At 36.4% G+C, this 23,578-nt stretch overlaps 1 protein-coding gene across 1 annotated transcript in view; it reads left to right on the plus strand.

Annotated features, from left to right (window-relative positions):
• Positions 1 to 17,077, plus strand: part of LOC140636405 (uncharacterized) — a 55,850-nt gene extending 38,773 nt beyond the window's left edge. The window contains exon 5 of the mRNA XM_072831628.1: positions 16,920 to 17,077. The gene's annotated coding sequence lies outside the window, so the exon portion shown is untranslated. The remainder of the gene's footprint in view (positions 1 to 16,919) is intronic.
• The last annotated feature ends 6,501 nt before the right edge of the window (positions 17,078 to 23,578 follow it).

Raw genomic sequence — 23,578 nt, forward strand, 5'->3', positions numbered from 1 at the left:
ATTTTGTTGGAAATTCACATGGTAAGTAATATTTTAATTTTTTTTTCAGAAAGATCTACACAATTTGCCTCTGAGAGGTCTGGATCTTATACTCCAGTCATTTTAATGCCAGGGACAGACCAGCTAGCTAAACTATTAACTCCATATCCTAGAAATCTATATAAAGAAGGATTATGAAAAGAAAGAGTGAACAATATAGGAGTGTTAGGTCCTGTAGTAGAAATATAGAAATGTTACATCTTGTAATAGAAAACTATAACTTCAGATAAGACTGTTTGAAAATGTTTAAGGGGATGATTTTCTTTTAGGGGTCAATGTAGGGTAAAAGAAACATGTCTTGAATTATCTGTTTGAAGATATCCATTATTAATAAGAAAGAAGTGGAAATTTAGGAAAGGACTCACGAGTATCAACAGAGGAGTTATGAAAGAATCCAGGAGAGGTAGTTGTTTCTGTAGCCAGAGCACAAAGCAGGAAGAGGTGTCAACAGTTCACAGAAACGTACTGGAGCTGGATGGTAAAGAACTGAGAATAACTGGTTTTGAGGGAGAAAAATCCTGGTGACCTTGAATTGTCCCACGGATGGGGCCACTAGAGTCATTACCATTTGGTGACAGAAGAGGGCAGCAGAGAGCTGCCAGTGTGGCCCGGTTGGCTCAAAGTTAATTTAGGAAATGAGAATACAAGGGAAAAGCTAGAAGGAGAACCAGAAAGCATCTCAGTGAGTGTTACAGAAGTGCCAGCTGGCTGATTAAGTGGTAAAAGTTTTCAGAGGAAGCCCCAGCATGATTCTCTAGCCTTTGAATGCCTATCCTTAAAGGACCATTCAAATACTCACTTTGTCATGGCCAGGCAATAAATGGCTCAGCCACTAGAGAGACACCAAACGGTAGTACTTTATCCAGAGCCTATTATTCACATTTAACCACATTAAAGGTGCAATACCAGTAATGATATTAATAGTAATGAATACGCCTCTGCTTTTCTATCAGTTGCTTTGTGAACGTCAACAAGTTTCCATATAGCCTCCTCTCATTGCTTGCTTGGTATTACCTCTGAATGTCACACTTGACATTGATTTATGCATGACTTCCATCTGCCTAATCGCAACATAATTTCAGAATCAAGTCTAGATGATTTAGCTACTTAGAAAAAAAAACTCTCCATTGGTTCTGGCCAATGCTTTTGTCACACTTGTTCCTAGAAGTGTGATGAGCAACACCACCACTGGGGGAGCAGGGTCAAGCTCAAGGTAGTGAGCTGAGGTGGGGAGGAGGTTAGTGCTTTTGCACTAGAGTCAGGTTTTCATCTTGTTCTCTCTCTCTCTCTCTGTATATATGTATATATGTGTATATATTTGTTTGTTCAGAGACACAGAGAGAGGCAGAGACCTAGGCAGAGGGAGAAGCAGGCTCCCTGGAGGGAGCTTGATGTGGGACTCCATCCCAGGACCTCGGGATCATGATCTGAGCCAAAGGCAGATGCTTGACCACTGAGCCACCCAGGGACCCCTCAACTCTTTATATATTTTTTATTAAGTGCATCATTTGTTAGCTAGATAGATTCACTATTTCATTTTGTTTGCCACAAATGGGCAGGCCTGGCTAAACTTTCACTGAAACCAGGAGGAGGCTGGAGATCTATAGGTGTTGGTTGGTTGTTGATGGATTTATTACGTGTTTATTGTCATCTACCAACAGCGGTACATTTGATTCAGCTTGTACTGACTCCTAAGAGCCAATTGTTAGCATCTCAGTTACGTCACGTTGGTAGCTTAAAATTGGCCATGAAGGAAACATTTACATCACTGAAATTGGAAAACCCTATAAATGAGTCTCCACCCTTCCTGCTCTGAATGCTGGTTGTTAAATATTTACCAGCACACCACTGACTAGTTGCCAGACACAATGCTAGGCCCTAATTCTGGTATGGGCAGAGATGGTAGGATTACCTCGCCCTTTTTGTGTCTTCACACTTTTTTATTATTAGAATCTCCAAAGGTGTTCAGTATTATAAACTGCTAAAGTGAAATATTACCATTTTCCCACCTATTTTCTGGCTTTATAGTCATGAATGGTTTTTCCTCTAATTCTGGTATGAGATCAAATGGTTTGGATCAGGTTATAGAGCTGGCTGTGTGGCATACATCAAACAAACCTTACACTAGCAGATGAGAAATGTAGTGTTGACTGTGCTGTCAGTTAACTTGGGTGAGACAGATATCCTCCCCAAACCTGAGTTTCTTTTCTGTAAAATAAAGGGGCTTGATTTAGTAAACTCTGGTTATTCTAACATTCTGGATTACAGATCTGATTTTCCTTTGGAATGTCAACTATCTATATATCTATATACAAGGGTCAACTATCTATATACAAGGGTTACTTGTAACTAAATAATTTACCCAACACCTCTATTTGTACTAAACTACTTTTCATTTCTCAAAAAACTCTGTGTCAGGTCTCTGGGCCTTTGAATTTAATGCTACTTTTATGGATTATCCTGCCTTCCCCTTTGTTCATCTGACAAAATCCTGCTCTTCTTTGAAGGGACAGTTTATTGTGACCACAGCTGTAAAGCTTCTAGGACTCTTTCAGCACACTTTAGTGTCCTTTCTCATTGGTACATCTGGAGGCTCCTTTGTAAGGAGTCTGGCTGTAAGTATGGGCACTCCAGAGTCTCTTTTTAATGTTCCATTTTCTGCTTATCTTCTTGAATTCATTGGTTTCATATAGCTTGGCTGAACTTTGGAATCTGCTACTGCTTGATTTTAATTCTTCGCCCACACACTCCTTTGAACCTGATGTGTTAGATGGATCTCTTTGGAAATTACTTTCATTCCCCCTCTAGCTCTTGACACCTAAGGGCCATTTCTCTTACTGCACTCTCATAATTTGTTTCAATTCCTGAAAGACCAGGCCTGCTCACAGACCTAATTCCCCATCTGCCCGAGAGGTGTGTTCTGATAAGAGCTTAGAAATAGTTTAAGGATGAAACTGTTCTTTTACTTATGCATCCTCTGTGTCCATAATCATGTCTGTATCATAAAAGTACTCGAGAAATGTTCATTGAGTGGATGAATAAGTAAATGAATATGATGAGGAGAACTAACCCATTAGAAGATCTGACTTAGAGGCCGCTAGTAAAATGCAAGCTTGATATTATTTCTTGTATGCTGGTCATTGAGTTTGGATTTGCTCTATATATTGGTGATTCTTGAACGTTTTTAGAGTTTCCCATAGGATATTAGAAAGCTGGATATTTTTACCAGCAAAATAATATACAGCATAATAAAATTTGTACAGAATTTCAATGCCCTCAAAAATCCCCTTGAAGCCCATCCCTGAATCCTAGTTAAATAATCTCTCTACTATACACAGTGGAAAGGCACTGCAAGTTTTAATTCTGAGAATTACATGATAAAAATAGTACTTTAAGAAGGCATCCAGGATAGACTGGAGGGCTGGGAACTCTGAAGACCTAGAGAATCTGGATATAAGGTGATGAAGGGCTGAAATAGAATATGATACACTATGGGCAGATATAAGATATATTGGAAAGGAAGATAGAGGGTTTGATTACCAATTGTATGAAGAAACCAACTAATAATTACTCTGTGCTTTTAAAATAGGATACTGGAAAGAGTTAAAGACTGATCTCTTGAGGACAAGACATGATAATTATCACTTGATTTTAGAGAGTGATACTGGCACATGTGAAATAAATTAATATTTCCAAATCTATCAACTCATTTCTTGGGAACAGTGCATTTGCATGCCCAATTATCCACTAATCTGGTCATTATTGGTTTAAGAATTTAATGGGAGAGAACAGAAATAGGAGGGAGAGGTATTTTACAACTTACCAAAATTTTAGACCTGGCACCTTTCCCTCCCTCCTTTGATTCCTCCCTTCCAATCTCTTTAATTCAAAGCATATGGTACTTTTCTGTAAATTATTTTTTAAAACTTTTTTTCCAAATGAAATATACCTTTTTCTTCTGTTTGGTACTCAGCTCAAACAAAATACCTTCCTATAAAACCCGTGCTTAATTCTGTTGGACTTTCATCCAGCGCAAGTTGGTAAACTCATATCTCAGTAATTCCCAATTCTAATTTATGATATTGCTAGTGTGCAAGGAGCATGAGTAACTCTGCTCAGAAATGCATTAAAAGCACATAAGATTTAGAAGATATCAAGCTTAGTATACCTTAAGAATAGGTATTAAGTGTGGTCTGTGGGGATAAAGTTGAATAAATTTAAGTATGTGAGAGAAGGCTAATACAAGCTCAAGTCATTTGGAAATTCCCTTGATTATACCTCTATCAGAAGATAGGCAAAAGTGGTCCATTTTATTCTTGTTAGATTTTCTACAACTTTTAATAATTTTTCCATCTCATTTCTTTATTTTATCCTTTTTTCTTTGCACAAACACTCCTTCCCAGACTTCTTCATTTGTGTTTTTAATCTTAGTCTTTCTTTTCCCTGCATGAAAACTGACCCACCTATGATCTCCTCTCTTCTTTACATTGTTAATTTCTTACTTTATTGGCTCTTCTCACCAGTGTACAAACAAGCTCAAGTGGGTTTGCTGTCATTTCATGCACTTACCCTCTCTTTCTCCTTTGTTTCTTTGGTCAAAGTCAGTGTAGCCTATTTTTTTGGCCTCATCTTCCAGTCTATTTTTGCATTAAATAGGATGCATGAGATTACAATATGGTAAAAAATAAATCCTAGACTCTTAGTGGCTTAGTAAAACAGAGATGTATGTCTCTTTACATCACAATCTGATGCAGACTGGGAAGACCACTTTTCTCCTAATGGCAACTCAGAGATCCAGGGAACATTTAGTTCAACAGTGCCATGTTAGACTTGAGTTCTTAGTTTTCAGCCACACAGCCAAGGGAGAGAGTATACATAAAGAAGATATGCTTGATTTTAGCTTCTCAGACCACAAGAGAAACCTCATTTCCCTTTATGTTCCACTTTGAAAACTGGTCGTATTACCCTAACTTGATGCATGAAGGGTGGGAAATGTCTTAGGAACACATAGATATTCAATGAACACTAAAGGTCTTGGCTCCATCCCCATCTCCTCAGTATCATGTTTCTGTTCTCACCTCTCTGAAGGAGTGTAAGCAGATCATGACCTTGACACACTCTATGTCCTTTAGGCTGTATTGACTAATGCTTTGGAAGGCAAGGTTATAAACACTAAATGGAATATAAGATTTGAAAATTTAAACTAGCCTAGAATGGGCTAGATTTTTTAATATTCAAAGTGACCTGAAAGCTATAGGTTCTGCCTAAGATCCTGCTAAGGACCAGGAAAAGGATATTTGACAAAGTATATTTGAAAGCAGTGATTGGAGGAAAGAAATAAAACGTGTAATGTTTGCACCTTATTGGGTTCAAGACTGTCCAATATTAAACTCATATTTAGGTGAGAAAATAATATCATCAGATATAAAGAAAACTATGCGACAATTTGTTGTTAAATATAAGCTACATAAAGAAACCAAACACTAATAATGTTATTCTTTTGTCTTTGAATAAGCTTAAACAATACCTCAGTTTAGATAACAGAAAAGGGAACTTAATCACATTTTAAATTAAATTCAAAGACAGATCTTCTAAAAATAATTGAAATCTGATGAATGTCTTTCTTCTAAGAGTGCTATGAAACTCTCATAATTGGATTAGTGTGTTTAATTCCCCTAGAGTATTGTACTTAATGTGAGTCAGCCCTAATCATAAATGCATCACATCTAAACAAAGTAAATACCCTTTAATGTCTTTGCAGTGACCTTTTGAGTGGAGTTTTGAAATTCTCATACACATTTTTAACTTCTGGGGACTTTAGGACAAATTATGATTCGAATGAGTTTAATTAATAACGTATGTCCATGGATAATTAAAAAGAACTCTTCCTTTATGGAAAAAAATGTTAAGTATGAAGAAATTATCTTGGAAATGCTTAGAGAGTTGGAATGTGTTTGATATGTCGTCTCAATTTTCCTATTTCTTAAGCCATCCCACTGCAATTTGGAATCTGCTTTGTCTTTAAAGACCTGTAGGAAAAAAGATTTCAATATTGCACAGTGTGAACCATCCTGGTCACAACTGAACCTGTGTATTATTGATTATACTGAACATTCTTTGTTATATATTTCTTAAAGCCAAGTCTATTGCATTTGTACAATTTTTCTTATCACTTATTTGTATGAATTGTTTATACATCAATAATTTTAAGTCCATTTTCCCTGCCAGGAGACACAGCCTTTATTTGTTATGAAATAGTGAATTTTGGGGATCCAAAATAATGTTGGGATTGAAAAAATATTTATAATGTGATTTTAAAATTGGAAGGACCCTACTGGGACATCTATAGTACCACTTAACTTTACAGAATCCAAAGAACTCTGCAAGTTCACTTGATTAGTAGCAGAGCTGGACTGAACTACTGAACTGATGTTCAGGTCAGTGCCCTATGCTTTATATAACAATTTCTTCATTGTGTATAACTCTTTACATAGAGTAGGTGGAAAGGCTGATTTAGGATCTCAGCAAGCAAGATTAATAGCAATAAGTAAAAAGTACTATGGACAAATTGCTTAGAGAAGATAGATAATATAAAATCCAAATTAGAGCACCCAAATATACAAAAAATTAATAACAAACATAAAGGAACAGATAATAACACCATAATAATAGGGGACTTTAACACACTGCTTACATCAATGGACAGACTATCTAAACAGAAAATAAACAGGGAACAATGGTTTTGATGACACACTGGACCAGATGTACTTAACAGATATATTTGAAGCATTCTATCCTAAAACAGCAGGACACACATTATTTTCAAGGGCACGTGGAACATTATCCAGAATAGATCACATATTAAGTCATAAAATAGGCCTTAACAAATACAAAACGATTGAAATCACACCATGGGTTTTTTTCTGACCATAACACTATGAAACTAGAAGTCAACCTTGAACATGAAAAAAATTGGAAAGACCACAAGTACATGGAGGTTAAACAACTTGCTATTAAACAATGAATGGCTCAACCAGGACATCAGAGAAGAAACTAAAAAAATACATGGAAACAAATGAAAATGAAAACACAACAGTCCAGAACCTTTGGGATGCAGCAAAAAGAGTTTTAAGGGAAAGTATATAGCAGTACAGGCCTACCTCAAGAAGCAAGAAAAATCTCAAATAAGCAACCTAACCTTATGCCTAAAGGAGCTATAAAAAGAACAACAAATGAAGCCTAAAGATAGCAGAAGGAAGGAAATAATAAAGATCAGAGTAGAAAGAAATTATATAGGAACTAAAAGTCAGTGAAATCAGGAGCTGGTTCTTTGAAAACAAATAAAACTGATAAACCTCTAGCCAGACTTATCAAAAAGAAAAGAGATAGGACTCAAATAAAATAACAAAAGAGAAAGGACTCAAATAAATAAAATACCAAATAAGAGAGGAGAAATAACAACCAACACCACAGAAATACAAATGATTAGAAGAGAATCTTATGAAATACTATATGCCAACAAATTAGACAACCTGGAAGAAATGAATGCATCCCTAAAAACATATATACTATCAAAACTGAAACAGGAAGAGATAGAAAACTTGAACAGACTGATAATCAGAAAAGAAATTGATTCAGTAATCAAAAAATTCCCAACAAACAGAAATCCAGGGCCAGATGGCTCCACAGGCAAATTCTACCAAACATTTAGAGAAGAGTTAATACCTGTTCTTAAACTGTTCCAAGAAATAGAAAAGGAAGAAAACTTCCAAGTTCGTTCTATGAGGCCAACATTACCCTGATACCAAAACTAGATAAAGACTTCACTAAAAATGAGAACTACAGGCCAATATCCCTGATTAATGTGGATGCACAAATTCTCAGCAAAATATTAGCAAACTAAATCCAAAAATACATTAAAAGAATCATTCACCATGATCAAGCGGGATTTATTCCTGGGTTGTCAGGGTGGTTCAATACTTGAAAATCAATCAACGTTGATACTTCACATTATTAAAAGAAAGGATAAGAACCATATGATCATTTCAATAGATGCAGAAAAATCATTCGACAAAGTGCAACCTCCATTAATGATACCTCAACAAAGGTTGAGTAGGTTTAAAGGGACATACTATAATATAAGAAAAACTATATATGAAAAATCTACAGCTAATATTATCCTTAATGGGAAAAAACTCAGCGCTTTTCTTCTATGGTCAGGAACAAGACAGGGATGTCTACTCTCATCACTGTTATTTAATAGTACTGAACATGTTAGCTTAGCAATCAGAGAACACAGAGAAATAAAAGGCATCCAAATCAGCAAGGAAGAAGTCAAACTAGACTACATCATCATTTGTAGATGACATGATACTCTATGTAAGAAAACCCAAAAGACTCCACCAAAAAATAGCTAGAGCTGATAAACATGTTCGGTAAAGTCGCAGGATACAAAATCAATGTACAGAAATCTGTTGCATTTCTATACACCAATAATGAAGCAACAGAAAGAGACATTAAAGAGTCAATCTCATACAACTGCACCAAAAGTAATAATATATCTAGGAATAAACCTAACCCAAGAAGTGAAGGATATATACTCTGAAAACTGTAAAACAAAACAAAACAAAAACCCAAAACACAAAATGGAAGATGACACAAAGAAATGGAAGGATATTCCATGCTTATGGATGGGAGGAACCAATAGTGTTAAAATGTCTATACTACCCAAAGCGATGTACATATTTAATGCAATCTCTATCAAAATACCGATAGCATTTTTCACAGAGCTAAAACAAAAAAATCCTAAAGTTTATATGAAACCACAAAAAATCCCAAATAGCTAAAACAACCTTGAAAAAGACAAGCAAAGGTGGAGCCATCACAATCCTGGACTTCAAGTTATATAATAAAGCTATAGTGATGAAAACAGTGTAGTACTGGCACAAAAATAGACACATAGATCAATAGAACAGAATAGAAAACCCAGAAATGAACCCACAATTATATGGTCAATTAATCTTTGACAAGGCAGGAAAGAATATCCAATGGGAAAGACAGTCTCTTCAAAAAATAATGTTTAGAAAATTAGCAACATGCAGAAGAATGAAATTGGACCACTTTCTTACACCATACACAAAAATAAATTCAAAATGGATTAAAGAACTAAATGTGGGATCCCAAACCATCAAAATCCTAGAGAAGAACACAGGCAGCAACCTCTTTGACATTGGCCATAGCAACTTTCTAGAGATGCCTCCTGAGGCAAGGGAAACAAAGTGAATATAAACTATTGGAACTTCATCAAAATAAAAGCTTCTGAGCAGTGAAAGAAACAATCAACAAAACTAAAAGGCCCAATAGAATGGGAGAAGATATTTGCAAATGACATCGATAAAGGATTAGTATCCAAAATATATAAAGAACTAATAAAACTCAATACCCCCAAAATAAATAATCTGATTAAAAAATGAACAAAAGACATGGATAGGCATTTTCCAAAGACAACACACAAATGGCCAACAGGCACAAGGGAAGATGCTCAACATACTCATCATCAGGGAAATACAAATAAAAACCACAATGTGATATTACTTCACACCTGTCAACAAAAGAAACAAGTGTTGTCAAGAATGTGGAGAAAGGGGAACCCTCTTGCACTGTTGGTGGGAATGCAAACTAGTACAGCTGCTTTGGAAAATAGTATGGAAATTTGACAAAAAGTTAAAAATAGAACTACCCTATAATCTAGCAATTGTACTACTAGGTATTTACCCAAAGAATATAAAAATACTAATTCAAAGGGATACATGCACCCTAGCGTTTATAGCAGCATTATATACAATAGCCAAACTATGGAAACAGGCCAAGTGTCCATAGCCTGATAAATGGATAAAGAAGAGGTAATACATATACACAATGGAATATTACTCAGCCATTAAAAAGAATGAAGTCTTGTCATTTGCAGTGACATAGATGGAATTGAGTGTATTATGCTAAGCAAAATAAGTCAGTCAGAGAAAGATAAATACTGTATGATTTCACTCATGTAGAATTTAAGAAACAACAAACAAACAAAGGGGAAAAAAGATAGGCAAAACAATAAAAAGACTCTTAACTACAGAGAACAATACTGATGGCAATCAGAGGGGAGAGGGATGGGGGAAGGGTGAAATAGGTGGTAGGCGCTTGTGATGAGCACAGGGTATTGTATGGAAGTGTTGAATCACTATATTGTGCACCTGAAACTAATATAACATTGTATGTTAACTAACTGGAATTAAAACTTTAATAATCCAAATTATTGTTTTAATTATACACTAATTTATTTGATTGTTTAATTAATATCTGTCTGACTCACTAAATTATAAGCTCTAAGGCAGCAGTAATTATATTTTGAGTTATATTCTGTTAACAGGCATATGGTTGTCCTTCTTAAAAGAGATATATAATTTGGCAACTTGTAATTTCCTTTTAAGCATTTTATCTAGTCCTATATTAGCAGTTCCACAGATGATATCTAAGCTCTAAATTTTGTTAAGTTTTTGAACACTTCTTTTTCAGGAAGTCATCTGTTAAAATAATTGTTGAATTTTATATATATTTCTAAATGTCATCAGAAGAGCCCCATTTTAGTACTCTATTGCATTTTGATATTGTCTTAAAGGATCTCTTCACTGCAGTACTTATTCATTGCATCACTTTAAAGTTGACAAGTGGATCAATGAGACATTTTACAAATTGAGAGTGAATATTGATTAGACTGTCCATTGATGTCTTTCACTGATGGCTCATTCAACCTACAGTTTGTCCAATTTTGAAGTTTAAGAGATATCTGAAGGTACCATTCAAAGGAATTATAGGCCTTTTTCCCTTGATCTTTTATTCATTTTAAATTATAAAATAATACATTAATGTATTATCATAAAAAAGTTAAATAAAATAGCAGTTATAGAAAAAAAAACTAAAATTCTTCTTTAATAATTGTCTTAGTCTGCTCAGGCTGCCATAACAAAATACCACAGATTGGATGGCTTCCATAAGTTTATTTTCTCACAGTTCTAGAAGTTAGAGAAGCCTGGGTCAGTGTGCTGGCATGGCCAGTTCCTTAGGAAAACTTTCTTCCTGGCTTTCAGATAGAAGCCTTCTCACTGTGTGCTTACACAGTAGACAGAGCAAGTTTCCTCATGTCTCTTCTTATGAAAGCACTAATCCCATCATGAGGGCATCACCATCATGAACTCATCTAAACCTAATTATGGTCAAGTGCCCCATCTCCCAGTACTACCACACTGGGATTCAGGGCTTCAACAAAATGAATTTTGGGGGGACGCAATTCAGTCCACATCAATGATACTGATGAACGTCAGTATAGTGCTTGCTAATTTAAATAATGCATATTATGTGCCAAGATCTCTCCTAAGCAGTGCTTGCACACATATTTATATTTTACACATAAGGAAGCTGAGGGCAGTAAAAAAACACACAGCTAATAAATGGCAGGGCCAGGACTTGAATCGGGGTTTGAGCACAAAGTCCATGCCTGTAAATACTACCCTACGAAAGCTTCTTTTTAAAAATTTTTGTTTATTTATTCATGAGAGAGAGAGAGAGAGAGAGAGGCAGGCAGAGAGGCAGAGGAGCCTGATGTAGGACTAGACCCCAGGACCCCAGGATCATGCCCTGGGCCGAAGGCAGGTGCTAAACCACTGAGCCCCCCACAGGGATCCCCCTACAAAAGCTTCTTTAAGTCCTCACTCTTTCCAATGAACTCTCTTCAGCAAGTGGTGTGAATTCTTCTAAACAAGTTTATAGGCCACTTGGGCTCTGTTTTTTGGTCAGGAGAGTGTTGTTATAGTATGTAGTGTATAGAACAGGATATGCTAAACCTTCTGGATTATTATCCATCCTGCACCCAACCCCACCCCACTTGCCTTGTTAATGCCTACCAGTCCTTCAGGATTCAATGAAGTGATACCTAATCATGGAAGTCTCCCTGATTTCTACCCTTTTTGTTCTAACAGAGAAGAAAATGAACCCAGAGAAGTAAACTGATTTGCGAGAGGCTGCCTAGCTATTTGGTATCAGACTGTAACTAGAATTCCTACTTCCCGATTTAGCTGATCACTCTTTTTCAGCACCCCACTTTTGATTTGATTGATTTCTGGAACTCAAACTCACCATTTACAACTTAAGGGAAAAAGTCATAAGAGTACTACAGTCTTGTTATTTGGCTCATTTTGGACAGGTTCATTTTAGATCTTAAATCTATAAACCGATTCTTCTAAAAAGCAGCACCAAAATAAAAGAACATTTTAACTTTCACCACAAAGCACAAATTTTTGAAATTACTTCTGTGAAAGACAAGATTATTTAAAATAATCTTTGGATTATAAGTAACATGAGGGCATGGAGGCATTATTAGTATACTACTACAGAAGCAGAGAGGATCAAATTCTTCTAATAATCTAACCATGTAAGGGAATGTGTATTGGTTGCCTGTGGTTACTAGTATAAACCATCATGAACTCAGCAGTGTAAAACAGCATAAATATATTATTTTGCAGAGAAGTTAGGAGTCTGGTAGGCTCCGTTGGTTTCTCTGCTATGGGTGCCACAAGGCTGAAATCAAGGTATTGGCCAACCTAGGATTTTATCTGGAGGTTCTAAGGCAGAAGCCACTTCCAGGTTCATTCAGGTTATCTGCAAAATTCAGTTCCATGTGGCTATAGCACTGACGTCCTTATTTCTTTGCTGCTTGTTAACTAAGGTTGTTTTCTGCTTCTAGAGGCTGGCTGCATTCCTTGAACTGTGGCCTCCTTTCTCCAACTTTAGAGCCAACAACAGTGTGTTCGGTCCTCTCATATTCATCTCTCTGACCTCTCTTCTTATCTCATCTTTCTTGCTTCTTTCCTGCTATGTCTAATTAACTCTTCTCCTTTCTTCTTCTACTTTTAAGCACACAAGTGATTATATTAGGCCCTTGAATAATATAGAATAGTATCACTATTTTTTAAAAGATTTTATTTATTCATAAGAGAGAGAGAGAGAGAGAGAGAGAGGCAGAAACACAGGCAGAGGGAGAAGCAGGCTCCCCATGGGGAGCTTGATGAGGGAATCAATCCCAGGACCCTATGATTACTACCTGAGCCAAAGGCAGAGGCTCAACCACTGAGACACCCAGGTGCCCTAATATCACTATTTTAATGTCCATAACCATTATCACATTGATACAGTGATTATGCCTTCCCTTTTGCTATAAAATAACACTGTTCTGGAAATTAGGGCATGAAAATCTTTGGGAGTTTATTATTCTGCTTACCACAGTCTACCTTTTTGGTCCTCAAAGATTCATGTCCATTTCACATAAAATATATTCATCTCATTCTAAGATCATCAACAATCTCATCCCATTACAGCATCAATCTAAGTTCAAAATTTCGCCAGCTCTAAAATCACAGATCTGATCACCTAATCTACCTAAATCAGGTATGAGTGAAACCCTGGGTATAATTCTTCTTGAATCACAATTCCTCTCCATCTTTGGCCTTGTGAAAATAAAGCAACTAGCTATTTATTCCAAACATATGATGATGTGATAGGCATTGGATTAAAAAAAGAAAATGGAAAGATAAATGACTGGTCCCAAGTAATTTTGAAATCTAGTCAAACAAACTCCTTTAGATGTCAAGGTCCAGGGGAAATAATTCTCTGTGGTTCTCAGCTTTTGGTTGTCTCCTCTGAGTTATGCTTTCCTTTTCATGAAGGCAGCACATGTTTGCAACGAGTAGTTTTAACAGCATTTTCTACAGGTGGAATTGGAGGGTCCTGACAACCTCTTTTCATTTTGTACTCTCTTTGCCTCATTCAATCATAGGTGGCAGTTTCTGCTGTCATAATACTCTCAAGAACTTCATGAATCTCCCATGTATGTCATGGGGATTCACTACCCAGGTCCTTTATTTATTTATTTAATTTTATTATTTATTTATTTATTTGAGAGAACGCACAAGCGGGGGGTGGGGGGGGGCAGAGGGAGAGAGTAAAGCAGATTCCCCCCTGATCAGGTGCCCAACTTGAGGCTCCATCCCAGGAACCTGGGAGCATGACCTGAGCCAAAGGCAGATGCTTAACCACCTGAGCCACCTAGTGCCCCTACACATGTTTTTCTTAGATAAACTCATCTCTAGGGCTTTTGATGATATGGCTGACAGGATCTATCACATCTTTAGTCTCTTCAAATAGCACTTTCTGCAACTGAATATTCTTCATTTTGAACTTCCTAAGGTGTTAGCAAAAGGTTTTACAGACACACCTGGCCTTTCTCTATAACATATCTTTCTGGCAAGCAGATCTCTTCAAAGCCAGCAATGACAGGTCAAAAACTTAGGTGTTGACTCTCTCTGATCTTCCCTTTTGCTTCATCTTTCCTCTGCCTCTTTTGTCTTCTGCTGCATCTCTGACCAACTCCAGCCAGAGAAATTTCTCTACTTTTGGTTGCTCCACTGATTAGACTGGGTATACCTTCAAAATCCAGGATAATCTCCCCATTTTAAGATTCATAACTTGAATTACATTTTCAGTCTCTTTTAGCATGTAACATAATACATTCATAGGTTTTGGGGATTAGCATGTAGAAATTCTTGGGGATCCATTTTTCTGTCTATCATAGAAATAATCCCACGAATTTATCAATGCATGGGTAAGGACAAGAGAGGGGGGTGTAAACTGAAAAGAAAATAGCTCCTGGGAGCTAAACAAAACTGGAAAGTATTTGTGGCTTATGGCCTTCAGGTTTTGGAGTAACTACGTAGGCTGATGGCTGGGAGTACTGAGCAACTGCTCAGCAGCCTGACAGATAGAAGGGCTTCTCTGGCTTGAACCAGGGAGGTAAGCTTAGGCAGCAAGGAAGCTTAAGTAGGAAAAGAATTGCCTTGTTCTTTAGTCGTCATGAATGAATTTGACAGAGTGAGAATAGAGAGACATGGTGGCTTCATAGACCTACACTGAACTATGGTTTATGTTCAGTAAGTGTTTTAATTTAATTATGCAGTGGTAAGAGTCCTAGCATGCTTGCCTCATATTGCAGATATTATATGTGTCAGAGTAAGAATCAAACATCAAATAATAACATCAAATCTCCAAAACTATTTATTTGAAGAACTTTCATTAGGGTGTCAGATAGACCTTTACCTGGTTAGACCGTGGAGCCATCATAATATATAACAGTATAGGAATATTATATTTATTTTTTCCTTTGGAATTATTAGCCTGGATCACATGAATCACACTCCCTCTAACCTGGAAGCTTGTTAGGAGTAGCAGATATCAAAAGGTAAATCACCATTAAGACAGGCTATGGTACTTAAATAAGAGACTACTATATCCTGGAAGAGTGCTAAGGAATCTATTTAAGGACACTGCCATTTCCATCTGCTGTAATTTAAATTACATCACCAATGTGATGTTTAAACTGTCTTGTACTAGAAAATTAATCAAAGAAACTCATTCATTTCAGTTTGCTTTTCTGTGGTGTTGGCTCACAAGTACAGAAATATGATGAGAAACTATATTTAGCTTAGCACTTAAATCAAGGTTACAAGGCTCTCTTAAGTATATGTAGTGACTTCAGTGTGTTAATACTTCTTTCCCTGCCCTAACTGCTTGCTTTCTAAGTGGGATTCTTTCCAAATCCCCTCTATAGGGGGAAATAAAAGCAATTTAGAATTTGAAATAAACCAGTAACAAATAGTTTACATAACATGTTTCATCAGGAAGCTAAATCTTAAACATTTTATTCCAATTATCAAGAATTTGGACTTAAGCCACAGTAATAACTAAAAGGTTTCTATTTTTTCTTTTCTTCTTTGTTTTTGGTGGTGAAATAAAGACTGTGGTCAGGTAGTGAGGTACCTATCCCACTCTGTGTATTGGCCATTTTTCTCATTTATGTCTTCCTTAAAGATGTAGTACTTAATGCTTGGATATGCTGCTACTTCTTGAAGGATATCATCTGAACTCCACCCCAGAACACTATTTAGTCCTATGTGAAGTGACTTTTCTTTTTTTTTTCTTTTTTCTTTTTATTTTTTTAAATTTCTTTTTTTTGTGGAGTGACTTTTCTTAATTATGCCATGATCATCTGGGGACAGTGTGGAATGAACAGTTTGTCTTTTGGCTTACCTAGATTTATGGCCATTTAATTTTATTCCTTCTTATCATACATTTCCTATTCTATGTCACAATTAGTCCAGGTCCCACATCCAGTTATATTCCACAGTGAAGGAAATTGAGCCTCAGGCTTCATAGGGATTTAAGAATTATAACCACTGCTTAGAATTTTATTGGTGTCAGTCTCACTTGGTGACACTGGCCTATAGCAGGTGCCTCTCCAGCTGTCCCTTAGTTACCTCAGGCCCATAGTTCACATTGCCTGATGGCAGGATCCAGATACAACTTGAGAGACCAAGAGGGTGATGATAGATTTTTAAAGTTATTTTTGAAATGTTGTGATAAATGACCTTTTTTCATGTGTCCCCAATCCCAACATCAAAATCTCCAGTTGGTTCTACTAATTACATGAATGGTGGAAATTGATGAAAGGTCTGTAATTTCTGTCTAAATCATTGCCTAGTGAAGCAGACACACATTCATGGATGCAAGAATCCAAGAGTAGAGGAGACTTCGAGAATGTAATCACCCCAAAATCAGCAAAGTCCTAGGAAGGGCTTTGGAATTACACAGATCTGGGCAATTTTATTTAGAACTCAAGGAATAGGGAGACCCCAGCTACCATCTGCATTATTCATGTCAACACGATAATAAATTTAATATTATTTATTTTGTATTGTTTTTAAAAAGATTTTATTTATTTATTTTAGAGAGAGAAAGAGAGAGAGTATGAGTGGGGAGGAAGAAAGAGAGAGGAAGAAATAATCTAAAGCAGACTGTGCTGAGTATGGAGCTTGATCTCATGACCAGGAGATTATGACCTCAGCCAAAATCAAGAGTCAGAAGCTCAACCAACTGAACCACCAGGTGCCCTATATGTTTAAATATTATCAAAGTCTTTATCATGGATGTTGGTATTAGTTGGAAGTTCAGATCAGTAGAAGCATTATTCCAAATGTGATCTTTACCCTCCTGATAGTTCCAGAGGCTAAAAATCCAATATGGGAGGACTTGGAAAAATTATATTTGGGTCATCTTCTTGTTATCTCCAAATCTAGTTCTGACCTTTGTACCATTTCTTTCTTTCCTACTGTTCCTACTGTTACTCTGTACTTCAAATTTACATGAAGCCAAATTACCTTCTCTGACAGAGGTGGACTACTTATTAAGGGGAGGCTGTTGGTTAGACAGCCAAGGTGAAGTACGAGTACATACAAGTACATGTTGCCATGTCTTTGATATCACATGGGCAGTTTCCCAAATTGCGGTTAAACATAGTTCAAAATATTCCAGGAAATCTGTAACTCCAACACTGAAGGTATGTTGTCTCTTTAGAATCTTTAAGCACACATCTGGGAGCAAGGGGCTTGCTACATGTTTGTTTTTGGGCAACTGTACAGTGAAAGTAGTTTTAAATATAAAGGGGGCTCTGAGTTTAATTTCTCACTGAAAGGAAAGCTTTTTGCTTCTTGCCCTGACCTACTTAAACTCCACCAAAGAGACATTGCTGGACAAACAAGAGCTTTCCTTGTCTGCTTTTGAAATGCCATTAAAATGATGAGACGAGCACACCAGGTCCATTTATAAAATAAAACTGTTTTAAGCCACAACTAGCAGCATTCCAATTCAGATTTTTCCAGACTTCATGTCTTTCTGTAACATTTGAAGAAACAATTTTATAATGTGTTAAAAATTTCTCTAAACTCTTAAGTTTTAGATATTTTATCATTTGGTATTGTATTTAAGATATAAATACAGAGGGAGTTAATATATATGTGGGAGTTATTGGTTTATTTGAATATCATGTTAAGAAATCTTCTGAGAAGTGTAAAGTTGTGGCTATAAATATGTTGTTTTCAGAGCTGGGTGGGTCATTGATGGGCTCTGCATGTCTTGGAATAATTTGAAACAGGATTTCCTGCAGTGAAAAATTTATTCTACCTAACTTTCCTGTGCTACTAGGTAATGAAAATAAGGGAAGAGTAACACATACTAAGAAAGACAAGGTGAATACACAGTAAAAAGAAAAAAAAAATTTTACTAATGAGGCTACAATTAAGAGAAAAGAAAAGTTGACAGAATGTGTTGATAAGTCTCACGAATCTTTGTGGAATCACTGGGTTTATAGTCTTAAATTTTGCTGGTGAACAAATTTGAATAGGCTTACTCAGTATAAATCATGATAACCTCTGTTTCCTCCACCACTTCTCATGAGTTACCAAAATTTCTCATGTTAAAATATTACTTCAATGATAATTTAAAAAAGCATCTAATATGTATTGAGTGCTCCCACATGATAGGCACTGCTAAATGCGTTAATGCATCATTTTTTTTTGAGAGAGAGAGAGAGAGAGAGAGGGAGAGAATATGTATCAGAAGGGGTAGGGGTAGGGCAGAGGGAGAGAGGGAGAAAGAAGGAGAAAGAGGGACAGAGAGAGAAAAGAGAATCTTAAGTAGGTTCCACACCCAGAATAGAGGCCAACCTGGGGTTTGTCGATCTCACAAACATGAGATTATGACCTGAGCCAAAATCAAGTGTTAGATGCTTAGTCAACTGAGCCACCCAGGCACCCAATTGCATCATTTCTTTTAATCTTCAAAACAATCCCATGCGTTAGTAGTAGTATTAACCCTATTGAGCAGATAAAATTATTCAGGTTCTGTGAGGTTAGGTAACTTGACTATGAGGCTAGCAAATTATGGAAATGAAGTATAATAACAATGGCTACAATTTTTATAGCAAGTAACATAACATATTGAATCTTCATATCAACCCAACAATGGAGAGGAGAAGAGTAACAGAGAAAAAGCAGGGAAGCCAAAGTTTGAACCTTGTCAGTTTGACTCCAATTCTGAGTATGAGTATTAAGTTACAAAGGTGTGCTATCTGTAGCCACTAGCCACATGTCATAATTCAAATTTAAATTAGTTAACTTATTTTAAAAGTTTGGCTTTTTAGTCACATTAGCTATATTCAAGTACTCACTAGCTAGGGACTACCATATTGGACAGCACAGATTGCAGTATACTTTCATCATTGCAGAAAGTTCTATTGAACAGTGCTGCTGATAGACTCTGTACTAATGTTTTCCTGATAAAGTTTTAATAAAATAATATGGACTCCAGGAAGAGATATGGGAAACAATTCAATTTTATTATCAGTGCTAAACTAATCATCATTTGGAGTGGACTAATTTTACTGATGGTTACTAATTAATTTTATTTTTATTCTTCTTGTCATAAATTCCATGGGAGAAAAGTTTCTGATCTTGTCCTTAAAAATTAAAAATTTTGGATTGGGGGGATCTCTGGTGGCTCAGCGGTTTAGCGCCTGCCTTTGGCCTGGGGCGTGATCCTGGAGTCCCAGGATGAAGTCCCATGTTGGGTTCCCCCAATGGAGCCTGCTTCTCCCTCTGCCTGTGTCTCTGCCTCTCTCTCTCTCTGCGTCTCTCATGAATAAATAAATAAAATCTTTAAAGAAAATTTTTGGATTGCTGGTTTAGATCTGTGACTTCCCTTTTCATGGATTAAATAACTTATAATAATTTTCCACTTGGGAATATTAAGTTGGCAAAAATAATTTTAAGGAGATAAGAAGTACAAGATAGCCACTCTAAAAATTGAAATTCTTTCAATAAATAAATTCACAGTTTTTATTTATTTATTTATTTTTGCTAAGAAGGATAATGCTGTTTAAATGAACCATCGCATTCTGTTTACTCATTTGAAACATGTCTCGCCTTTTATGAATGGCATATGTTGCTCTAGTTTAATGCAATTTCCAGAATAAAATAATCAAGAAGAAATGTTCTTACTTAGAATGACTATCTTTGTGTTTTTATGTATATCTAAGATGGGTTCTTCTCTGCATGTCTTGTCATTGACATAATTAAATAAAAGGAGAAATGCAACTTACTGCCTATATACTGACATTCTGGATACCTGTTGGATTCATTCCAATTTATGAAGGTGTTCTGAATGATAATTTCAGAATTGATTGGATACATTTCAGATGGAGATCTGTTTCTATGGCAACATACTAGGTTTACAGATTGAAAGACTATTGTAAACAGCATTAACCAAAATTGCATATGCACAGGATGACTCCACTTCTTCCCTAGAAAATTCATTAAAGGAAAAAAAATAAAGGCTAGAGCAGGTCAAACCTAATCCCAGTTGCCTCTAATGATAATCTAGTCACCATCAGTCACCAGCCCTAGAAATAGTCAATTTCATAGCTAAGATGTGTTGAGGGGAGGGGGCCTTATTAGGCCGGTACCAGAGTCTCAGTGCAAGCTTGGTAAGGAAGTCTACTGGTAGGTTATCTGTGGGAGCATCTTGCCAGAAGGCATGAGTTAAACACATGTGCTAGAGGCAAACCTAAAATCTGGGGCTAGAAGTGAGTAGCTCAGGAACCAGAGCAAAACCAGACTAAGGAGGAATAGAGTCAATATGGAAAAGCCACCAGGGACCAAAAAGGGGGGAAAGGGGAGAAATTTGGGACTGGGGTGATGCATATAGAGTTTTTGAGGAAGATGGTGCCATGCTGTCCTAAACTGCAATTGGAGATTTTAAAGAAAGAACCATGAGCTATATTTCAGTATGGAGTTTTCCCGCCTGGTTAGTATTGAGAGATAATTCTCCATGGGTCTCTTAAATTTCTGTACATCTTATAAACAGGGGCACTAACTGACTTTATTCTAGATTATCTTTTCAAGGATGTTGGTATGGTGACCAGCCTTGGATGACTGAGATAATGTTTCTATTCGGAACAAGGTCAAGTTTGTTTTTCTTTAGCATGATAAATATGTCTCCCCCCCAGAGTATAATCTGACAGGTTTACTTATAAAAGATTTGGGTTTCCAAAGCTTTTTAGTATCATACCCCACTACATGTGTATAATCACCTGGCCTTCTTCACATCACCTTGCTCAGGAAATCAGCACAAATGCTGATACTCTGGGTATAGCTATTAATAGTAAACTACCCTTTGTTTCTGACCTAGGAATCTTGTGTCTTTTGTTAGTACCTACCTATCTTGGTGGCTTGCAATTAGGGTAAAATTTTAGACCTTCACAGTTCTCAACAGTTAATATAATTTGGAAATAATTTTCATCTCTCTTATCTGAAACCTGAAGATAATATTGTCATCTAAAGTACCAACAAATATGGACTTCAGCTTCCCTATGCTCTCTTTACTGCAGGGAAAGTACTGGGGTAAGTAGAGCCATTGAAACTTTTGACTAGGTTTCTGGTATCTCTTGCTACCGGTTTCCCAAAGTCTTTGGCATAAAGGGTAGAGAGATATAAACTGTAATTACACATATGTGTTGGCTTACACTGGTTTTTAAATTCAGTAATAGTGCCTACGTTAAGATTTTTTTTATCACATTCATATACTTATGCAGAAATACTATATAATTATCTTCTCATTTTGTTAAGGTATATTAATTTTGATCATCAGTGGCCTCTATTATCTCACATGGATACCAACACCTATCTTAAACTGGGTTTGGGATTTTCCACTCTTCATTAGATTTGGCTGCTGTGAACCGCCATTCAATACACATTATGTGGGATCCCTGGGTGGCGCAGCGGTTTGGCGCCTGCCTTTGGCCCAGGGCGCGATCCTGGAGACCCGGGATCGAATCCCACATCGGGCTCCCGGTGCATGGAGCCTGCTTCTCCCTCTGCCATGTCTCTGCCTCTCTCTCTCTCTCTCTCTCTGTGACTATCATAAATAAATAAAAATTGAAAAAAAATTAACAAAAGAGGAAAAAAAATACACATTATGTGGCTTGGTGTGACCCTGTGTTTCATTAGCCCCTTCCAGGAGATTGTCATGACACAACTAATATTCAGGATATGGATAAGATATTTGCGTGACAACTGAGAAAGATTAGAACTTTAATTATAAAGTCAAAATTCTCTAAGTAACAGGAAAGAAACATTATTAGCTTCTAAAATTATTTCCTGTTTTATACTCTTGTAGAGAATCAAAAAAATAATGTGACTCACAGTTTGCTGCTAGCAGATACAAGATGCTTTTGAGAATCCTTCAGCCTTGGTTTTGACTTGTTTTGCCATTGGTAAGAATTCTAAAACACTTGATCCAGGCTTCTTGCAGATCATTGCCTCCCCCACCTCACTCCACTATAGCTTCACACAATGTCTAAGTTTCTAGAAAAAAAAAATATATATATATATAAATTTCAGCAAAATGGAAACTGTAAAAGCCAACTTCCCCACTCAATGGCTACCTTGAGATTTATTTTCTGTTCTCTTCACATTCAAGCTCCTGTGTAACAATGTGACCTTTTTAAAAATACACAAATTAGTAGTTATAATTTGCAATTTCATTCACGCTACAGAAATATGGGAATTATAATGGCATTGGCAATTAACTTGTCCATTTGTGTTCAATTTTGGCTTGCTAATGTATAATGATGGTGAAGAAAAGAGCATAGGTAAATAGGAAATACGACCTATAATTTATAATTACACATATGTATTGGCTTGTACTGAATTTGTATTTAGAAACAGTGCCTAGATTTTAACTCTTTGAGTTGAGCTTTTGTACAAAAGAAGTATTTAATTATTTTAGAGGTTTTTCTGTTTTTATGGATCAATTTGTGTCACTATTCAGGGTGTCCATCTGTTCTTCATGAGTTCTGGGAATATAGTAAAGCTTGCATGTTATTTTTTCCCCATTGGTAATGAAGCAGAATATAACCAAAGAAAGAAGACATCTACATATTTATTAGCCAAATAAAATAATACAATATAACCACTAAGATTTTCAGCTCACAGGAATTACAATAATAAAATTGGGTTTGCTTTTATTTCAGGTTATTTTTTTCCACTTTTTTCTTTTGAGAGTACAGATGAAGCATTTACAACAATTTTTAAAAACCTGGCAACACTATTAAATGATACTAACTCCATATAGTACCTAATTTAAAATAAAAGGAACTTTTGCTCTCACTCTTGATTTTCTTATGTTTCTCATCAGCTGGTGGAAGAGTTCCCAGCCCTGATTTTTCATGCCTTCAAATATTGGTTTAAGATGCCACAAGAGTCTGCCTTAGTCAGTTTGGGCTGCTATAACAAATTACCATAGACAACAGAAATCTATTTCTCTGCAAAGTCCAAGATCAAGCAGTGGGCAGATTCAGTGTCTGGTGAGGACTAGATTCCCAGTTCACAGAAGGTTGTTTGTTTGCTGTATCCTCATGTGGTGGAAGAGACCAGACAGCATCCAGGGTCCTCTTTCATAAGAATACTAATCCTAGCTATGGGCTCCATGTGACCTTATGATTTAATCACCCCTGAAAGGCCCAACCTCCTAATACCATCACATTGGAGATTCG

This window comes from Canis lupus, chromosome 7, assembly GCF_048164855.1.
Source record: "Canis lupus baileyi chromosome 7, mCanLup2.hap1, whole genome shotgun sequence".
Classification (NCBI taxonomy): Eukaryota; Metazoa; Chordata; class Mammalia; order Carnivora; family Canidae; genus Canis; species Canis lupus.